This window comes from Helianthus annuus, chromosome 12 (genome assembly GCF_002127325.2).
Source record: "Helianthus annuus cultivar XRQ/B chromosome 12, HanXRQr2.0-SUNRISE, whole genome shotgun sequence".
Taxonomy (NCBI): Eukaryota; Viridiplantae; Streptophyta; class Magnoliopsida; order Asterales; family Asteraceae; genus Helianthus; species Helianthus annuus.
In genome coordinates, this window is record NC_035444.2 from 95294424 (window position 1) to 95304114 (window position 9691).

At 35.1% G+C, this 9691-nt stretch overlaps 1 pseudogene; it reads right to left on the reverse strand.

The window, feature by feature from the left end:
- Positions 1 to 5820: 5820 nt before the first annotated feature.
- LOC110888827 lies at positions 5821 to 9359 on the reverse strand (annotated as a pseudogene).
- Positions 9360 to 9691: the final 332 nt, after the last annotated feature.

Below are 9691 nucleotides of genomic sequence, written 5' to 3' on the forward strand. Positions count from 1 at the left end.
CTCAATCCTTCTACTTTTCTTTTCTTACACGAAATTCACTATCAAGTTAGGAGTGAAATCCTCACCTTGATGGAGAAATTCAAATTTCAAATTCTAGTGGACCCTCGTCAAAGGGTCGAAATTAACTTTTGACCCGACGAGTACCAACCACACTTGGGATACGAAATCGTCAAGTTAGGGGTGAAACCCGCACCTTGTCGACCAGTTCCACTCCTCGATCTTTTGTTTTCATAGATCCCGCCAAGTCTCGAGATTTCGATCGATTTGTGACATGTAGTAACCGGAAGGGTAAATACCGTTAACCGACTTGTCGGCAAGAGTATTTCACCTATTAGGCCAAAGCATGCTCCTCAAACTCGAAAGACTTTTCGACCACTTTGGTTAGTCAAAGTTCCGTTTGGAACCATCCCAAATTTTAATCAAGCATGTGCTCTACTATTTATTTATACGACGCAATCTTTCAAATTCGAATTTACCTTCGACGTTTTTTTTTTCTCACACACACATCATATTGAATCTTTCCATACATTTATACATATGCATGATTTCATATAGTTTAAATTCGTATTCCTTGTAACAACGAGTGAGGACATATCATCGAGATAGGAGTGATTACCTTACCTTGACGATTAACTCCACTCCCCTTTTCTTAAAACGACCTCACCAACGAGTTAGGGGTGATTCCCTTACCTAGGTGATCGTTACCAAAACGTCTCTTCCAAATATCTTATTATGCAAACTCGATCATATTTTATACCTAAATTGCTTGTCATTAATCAAATCACTACTTATGCGACTTTCAAAATTTAATATTTTATCAAACGTATTCCTTATTCCATTATATATTTCACATAAACCATATACACGAGATTCTTAATCATGTCTTAAACGTTTTACTACACGAATTTCCAAACCTTACGAAATGCCACCTATCAATTTAATCGGTGTAATGAATCTCTTGCCCATGAACTTCACATCCAATTTATTTACTAAAACACGTTCACATTATATCATCATACTAGAGACTTCCACTCTTAATCGAAATCAAATTAACCTTTCCCAATTACTTGTAAGACCTCATAGATGTTATATGGTCGTTTTACCAAATACTCTTTTCAACATCAACGAATCATTTGATAAAACTTTTAACAATCACTACGCCCTTTTGCTAAATTTATTTTCTAAGGATCCTCGATTTCACAAAGAACCTCCTAAATTCATAATTTCTTGTTTAATGAAACGGACTTACTTTTTATCGAAAGCCTTTTCCTACACCAATTTACAAACCACGTGGGCAAGAAGACTTCATGGGACCGATCATCTTCGGTTTACGTAAACTATTTTGGAACAAAAGTGGCATTCCATTCATTACAAAATACATTATGCTTGACCAATGGGTACTTTATGTTCCCTTACCTATACAAACTATACTCTACCTTCCCCATCAACTCAATCTATTTTGATTCGATAAACTCAAACAACTATACATGTAAATCATACAACACGTTTTAATCATCACCTTGCGGCGAGTTCGCTTACATCATTCGGTTTACATTTTCAAATTCTCAAGCATTGTATATGGCCGAATTCGTTATACTTCAACATACACTATATACGTAGCTTTATTAATCGTGCCTACACTTATACTCATACGCTTCATACTTATAATCATACCTTTTATGCTTATATTTATACTCATATTACTCATAAGATTTATGTTTTTACTCATACTTACATGCATATTCATACTTAAACTTATGCTCATACTTTCATTCATGCATGTGATACATACATTCATACCCATACGCGAGCGTAATCCGAGTGATTCGCTTACGTGGGTCCCATACATACTTAAGCATGGACTTGCTTATATACTATATTCTTACACGTACACACTTTTTTTTTTACTTTTTAAATTATGTATACCTCGATTCATACACAACTAGTACAAGCTATACGGATCATGCGACGATCAAAATAATCGCGGGTGCACACGGGATTATAGCGATTGGCTCATGAGAACCATAGAGTGTACTACTGTGTATGGTAAGACACGGAACGTAACACGACACCGAATACGAAACAAACGTAACATGGTCAAAACATGCTGGATACGCCGCTGGTACTTCCTATATATAAGTGTTTTCACCACATTACCAAACTTTTGTAAAACGTGTCATGTGAAATTCAGTGTTTTGCAGACCTTTGGACCTAATACGAACTTTAAACAACACACAAACGCATTATATCCGATTATCCACGAAGACACTTCATCTTTAACACGCTACTTTCGTCAATCCAATACTTATATCATTCATATACTTGCATTCGTTAAGAGTCAATCATTCACTCCCATACTCCTATTATTCTCCATTATCCTTTCTTTCATACGAACCTCGTTCGCGATCAAGTTTGTTTAAACTTTCGAATCCTAACTTATCTCATTACCTTTAAAACCGTCTTCCTATTCTTTATTCTTTTGTAAACGTACTTAGTAGACCGTTAACGCTTTATTTAAAGTAACAAACCTTTTCGTTCCTCTCAATAAACATGTTTTACGAAAGTATGTTTTTTTATACTATCCTTAAAAACTTCCCCTTGCAAATCTACCTTGACGTTCTCCAAAATTTGGTACTTTTCAAAACGTTTCAAACTTCCCAAGTTTCAATTATTAATGATCACCTTTATGCCAAAACTCTTTCAAGCCTTCCTCTTGAATAAATTTCGGGACGAAATTTCCTAAAGGAGGGGAGATTGTAACGCCCTGCGTTTTCGTACTTTCTATATTTGGGAACCCTTACTTGAAGTCCTATTTTTGGAAACCTTTTACTCTCGCATGCCGTCTTTCGTTGCAACCGATATATTATCCAAGACTTTGGTTCGTTATTAATCAACGAAACTCGATACTCGTTAAACTAGTTGAAACTCTTAAAATAATAAGACTTGGAAGCTTCATAAAATAAATAATCGGTTAAGGATTTTTATCCTGATTTTAATTCGTTCATAAAAATGGTTATTTATCGATCCTATTTTAATTAGTTAATGAAATTAATTAATTAATATTATAAAAAACGGTTTATTTTATAATATCTAGTTAGTCTCGTTAAGTATTAAAGCTAGTAAACAAACTTAGTTAGTTAATCCATAAAGTTAGTTCTCTTTTTCTTTTATAATATAACTTAGTTAGTTAAATGTAAGGGATTTTAGAATAAAGTGCAGGGGAAAGGTTCATTTGAGAAGAAATTTTATTGAGAAGAAAAAGAATAAAAGGGTATAATTGTAAAACACTAAATAGTTTTTTTCGCATCTCATTTATTATTATGTTTGACTAATTAATTAGTCATTAAGACTATAATCCTCCACACTAAATATTTTTGCCTACACACATCAAAAAGTTATCCTACATATTTAAAAATTTATCATACACATATTGAAATTTATCCTACACAACTCGTAATTTATCCTACACGCCTCGTATTTATCCTACACTATAAATGAATTTTTATTTTTATTTTTTGTGAAAAATATATATTTTAAAAATAAGTTACAAATTTAATATAGTTAGTTATTAAAGATGAAACTACCAATTAATGATGTATGTAAGTTTACTAATATACCCTTATAGTTACATTAAGTACAAATATTAAATGAAGTCTAATGAAGCATTTCTATTGGTTGAAATTTCTTCTTTTTTCTTCTTACAAAGAATTTCTTCTCATTTGAACCCTCCACTAAAGTGCAGAATTTAAAAAATACATGTTCTATTGAGTAATTTGCTGAAAGTGGAGTTTTAAAAAAAAATAAAACAAAAAAACTGAGGATAACAGGGATCGAACCCGGGTCCCCAGCCTTCACAAACTCGCGCCTAACCAGTCTGCTGCAACCTCACTTTGTTCATAAATCAGCTCCCTTAATACTTAACCACTCTTTCAGTAAGATAACCCAGCGCGCAAAAAGGGATTCAGACGCGTTTTATGAGCGGGATTTGATGATTTTTTTGAGTTTAAACATGTTTTAACATTGATTACCCAACTACAAACCACCCTAACCCTTCCCTATAAATACCAAGTCATTCCCAAGCTTCTTACACTTTTCAAACACCTCACAATCACTCTCAAACACCTCTCAATCTGCTGATTTTCGCAAGAGTGGACAGATTCATACCATGTTCTTCAAACAAGCATAACTTCTTCATTTCTTGTCCGTTTTCGTCGATTCTTTTTCCAGAACGCTTGGCTTGACCTTGGCTTCGATTCTAGGGGTGTTTCACAGCAAACAAGTCCCTGGAACTCTGGCAAAGAGGCTTCAAAGTCCACTGTTTAAGTTTGTTTTCATTAATCTTTGTTTAGATACGAGTTTAACTCACTCAAACCTATGTCCTTATGCTTATAACCACTCCCATGGTTAGTTAGGCTTAAAAACAAGGTTGAGACATACAAAATCAGAGGATAACCCTCAAATACTTTCTGTTTTATTTAGGGTTTTTAACCCACAAGTGGTGTTCAAGCTTCAAGCTTGATAAAGGTGTGATTGTGGACTAACTTGGGTTGTCCAACATAAAATCCCCACATCCCTTGATGATTTCTCATAGTGTAGATGTTTCTTATTCTTGTAATGATATTAGTTCATGACCCTCCTTGTATGTTTTTACATCAAGTGTAGTGGTGAACCATAAGAGGTACCTAAATGGAAGCTTGTTCTTCCTACCTCCTACATGAATTCTATGACACAATAGAGGTACCTAAATGAAGATTTATCTTCTACCTCATGCTTGATTATTGGACTAAATAATACATATAATACTTATACATATATTTACTATTCGAACTCTTGATGGTGGACTTGTGTTCATTCGTCAAAGTATTAGAATACATCATCCAAGACATAAGACTTGTTACGATTCTAATGAGTATACTACTCATGAAAACATTAACCCTTGAGGTTTCATAGTGTCAAGAACAAGTACTTGACGTTAAAGGATGATTACTTTTGAATACATATATTCTTGTGTTTTAACTTCCTAAGTCCCTAAACGAACATATTCAACCTTCTAACCTCATCAACTTCGTCACATTGGATAATCGGAAAGCATATGCAAATTTGTGAGTATACTCGCAACCCCCTTTTTATGTTTACCACTTTTTGGGGTGTAACATGTTTTACTATTAAACTACACTTAAACTTATTCTATATGCAATGCACAAAACAATCCTTATACATGAATACTATGTTATGATACTTGATGCTTACGTGGACCATACTTATGTGATATGTTTTAGTCATTAGCTCTCACGAGCCTCCCTTCGACATGTATAGCGCTATAGGAGTAACGCACCGCCCCCCTTGAACTTGGGTCATGTTGAATTAATTAAACTTTCTTGCGTAAACAGAGGTTGGCTAGAAATATTGCATGCCACGATAGGTTGATCTCGTATAAACTAAGTTGCCATGTGGATTCGTTTTAAACTTTTATACTTATACTTATGCTTAAACTTGTATACTCGCCTTTGCTTTTGCATTGAACTTTATTTTAAACATGTTACAGGTTGAGGATGATGATGCTATGAAATGAAGTAGTGTTGATGCCTAGATACACATATAGACGTTTAGGTTTAATCGTTGTATCAATTTTGATTATGTTGTATTGTATTTCCTTTGAACTTGACGTTATTTGATTTCTTTGTAATGTTAACATAAGAAATATGAAATGAAATCGGTTTATTAAATATTGTCACAAATAGCGTTATGATGTCTCTAGCAATCTTCACACTTCGTCTCATCCCGATGTTTCCGCCATTGGTTGGGGTGTGACAAAAAAAGTCACAATCCATTGAATATCTCTTTATATACAACATTGGCTGTTTTATTTGTAGGCCTGCCATCATTGTCAAGTATTAGTAACTTGATTCCATCTCGTCTTGTAACCCTGGATAAAGCTACGTACAATTGACCATGTGTGAAAACTGGTTGTCTTAGGTACAACCCAACCTTAGATAGCGACTGTCCCTAGCTTTTGTTAATCGTCATTGCAAAACATACAGTTATTGGAAATTGCCTCCTTTGGAATGCAAAAGGAATCTTTCGGTCCGAAGGTACCAAATTCATTCTAGGTATGAATGTCCGAGAACCAATATTACCACCAGAAATTATCTCAGCTTCAATAACACGGCTGTAAAGTTTTGTGACCTTTAACCTTGTACCGTTACACAAACCATTTCGTTGGTCAATATTTCGCAACAACATTACTGGAACACCAACTTTAAGCACTAACCTATGATTTGGTAAACCAGACACTTTGAGACCATTGAGCACGTCGGGGGAGTATATTTTTTGCTGATCAACATTGCCATCTTCAGTAGGGCATAGACTGTCAGAACTAAGATACTCTTTTTCTTCACCAGGGAATACTGCCAACAATCTGTCGTTAATCTCGTGAACAACCTCATTCTTAGGCGCAAGTATAGCTCTTGTACTAAAGTAATTACGATCATTGTAATTCTCCAAAATTGATGGATAAACAAAATCAATCAGGCTAGAAATTGGATCAGATATGTTATCAATTAAAAGCTCAGGTGGTATTTCAATTATTGCTTCTCCATCATTGGAACCACCAACATTTCCCTCACCAACGTCCAACAACCATTTTGCAAAATTACTGATCTCTTCAACTTCAGATGATGGTCTTCCAACAGTTAACCTCATGTTTCTAGATAACGTCAACAACTTACACTTACTCCACAAATAAGAAGAACATAATGAGGCATTCACAATTTCTTGACGTCCACCGTTTGGAACAACAGGTAGTATTTGCCTAAAATCACCACCAAATACAATTACCTTTCCTCCAAATAAAACATCAGACCTGGATGGATTAGATATATTGAAAATGTCATGCATAGTTCTATCCAAAGCCTCAAATGCATGTTTATGAACCATAGGAGCTTCATCCCATATAATGAGTTTGGTCTGCTGTAGTAATTTAGCTACATCATCGTCTGGTTTTATATGACAAACGGAATCCTCATTAAGATTCAAAGGTATATGAAACCTAGAATGAGCCGTTCTTCCTCCCTCCAACAGCAATGATGCAATTCCGCTAGATGCAACGTTTAATACAAGCTCACCTTTTGACCTAATTGCAGCAGACAATGTTTTCCATAAAAATGTTTTACCGGTCCCGCCATAACCGTAAACAAAAAATACTCCTCCATTGTCTCCATGAACTGCGTTCATAATTTCTTCATATACTGCACGTTGTTCATCCGTTAACAAATTCACCTGACCTTGATAAACATTTTGTAACTCTGTTCTGTCATAAACAAGCTCTTCGTTAATCAATCGGCAGCGAAAGTTATCTAAAGATGAAGTATCCGGGTAAGGCATTGATAAAAATCTCCGAAGCGATGAATTATTCCGAGTTAAAAACTTCTCGATTTCGCATAAAACGTAGTTCTTTAGTTGCTCATCAGGAATTGATAAACCTGTGAAAAATCAAAACCACATATAAATTTAATGGTAAATTTTTTGTAACTGTCACAAAAACATAATATGAAATTTATAATTTTACCTGAAACACGATGATACTTTGAAAATCTGTACAGAAAATCATCTGTCATATACTTCCATGTGCTTTCCCAGACAACTTCAGGTCTAGATAATGTGCTTGACAGTAACATGGTGGCGAATAAATTGCGAATATAAGCTGCACTACCTGATATATTTGCTTCTTTGATGGCCTCAATGTACTCCGAGTCGTCATCCAACAAACCAAGCGCATAGCAAGCATCTCTAAAAGTATCGTACACTCGACCATTAACTGTTTTAATATCATCAAACGATGTTGGTCCTTTAACTTTGTTAAGAAGAATTCTTAAATAGTACGCTTCACCGGTAGAAGGTGAAACGGAATGAATTCTTCCAATTGTTTTTCCTTTTATTCTCGGAACCCATATACGCTTGTCAAGCTTCCACACATAAAAACGCGGAAACTGTACATATGTTAGTGTACGTGCAACATGGTCGTTAGGATCTTGATTACGTTGCATCCAAGATAAAAACATTGATGAGTTCACAGATGGTTTGTTTAGCACTTGATTAATATCTTCATCAGGACCGAAACAAACTGTTTGTTGTCCAGGAAGATGGAAAGGAAGACGCATAACAGAAGGACTCCTATAATTAACTTCATTAGAAAAAATCCTCCAAGAGGCTTCACACGCAGATATATACCTACAGTCATAATACTCTTTAATTTCATCATTTTCTGCTTGCTCGTTTTCATTATTGCTCGGAACCACAGCAACTATTGCTCTATCAGGACCTTTATTAATATACTTGAACAAATACTTTATTGACGCCGCTTGGTTGCACCATTCAACGTTTATATGCGCCTGATATCTTTTCAAAAGCTTTTTGTTATAAGGTACAACACTTCTGTTGTCTAACTGAATTTTATTTTTTAAAACGAAGGAACCGTCATCTCTTCTTCTGTATAAGGGAAATCCGTTAGAATCCAAGGTTGAGTGATCTTGAAATTTCTTGGGAAAACCTTTTGAACATTTTCTATCAACCATACATGGAGAGCTCATTCTAGCATTACCACATGGACCGTGAATCATATGGTCTTTCACAAGCGTATATAGTTCCGGGTCTTGGTTTAAATCAGGGATTTCTGCAGAAATAAACTGATCAACATGGTCTACAGTTGGAAGTTTGTAATCATTCTCCATGAATAAGCACATATGCGCATGAGGCAATCCTCGCTTCTGAAACTCAATAGTGTAAACAACTACAAAAAAAAAAAAAACCTTGTAATTATAATTAAGGTTATTTTTAAAAAGTAACTTTATAAACATACCAGCAGAAGCTTTTCCAAACAAATCACGGTCTTTCAAATCTTTACAAATTGAATCCAGCTTTATTTTAAAAATTCGAGATAAAATATCAGGCCTATCCTCCGGATTAAGATTTGTGTCCTTAAGAAACCTTTGAACCTCCGGCCATTTGGGATTGCAGGTAATGGTTATAAAAAAGTCTGGATAACCATACCATTTACAAATTGCCATTGCGTCAAGATAGTTTTGCATCATATATCGTGACCCGCCTGTAAAGGAAGATGGAAGGAAAATACGTTTTCCAACCTTAGACAAATCTTGTTGGCCGTTATATCTTAGTTTCCGGATATTCTCATATGTATCAGACCTGAGATCTTGTTGCTGAAATCTTATAAAGTTAAGTCGCTCGCTCTCAATCATCGTATAAGCATCAACCAAAAACTGTTGGAATAACCGTCGGGAATTTAGAATCAATGAAAACTGGTTACTACGATCTTGTACACGATACGCAAAAAACTCTCTCATTGTACAATTCGGACGTTTCTTGTTAGTAACATCAATGACACCCCTATGTGGTATGTCAATTCTGTAACCGTCGTCTCCATATGGGAACAAAATAGGATACTGAAGTGCAAGATAGGAAGGATGCAATTCACTTATTCTTTTTAATAACCTGTTTGTGTCTCGACAACGATATCTCTTTTCTCAAGTGCGTTATCGATATCTCCAACAATAAGAGCAGCAACCTCTGAGGAAGTAGGTAAGTTATAAGTCCGACCATCTTGTTCTCTTTTGCCAATTAGGCGAAGCTTTAAAGTGGTATTAGGATTTTGTTGGAAGCAATCTCTAACCATCCT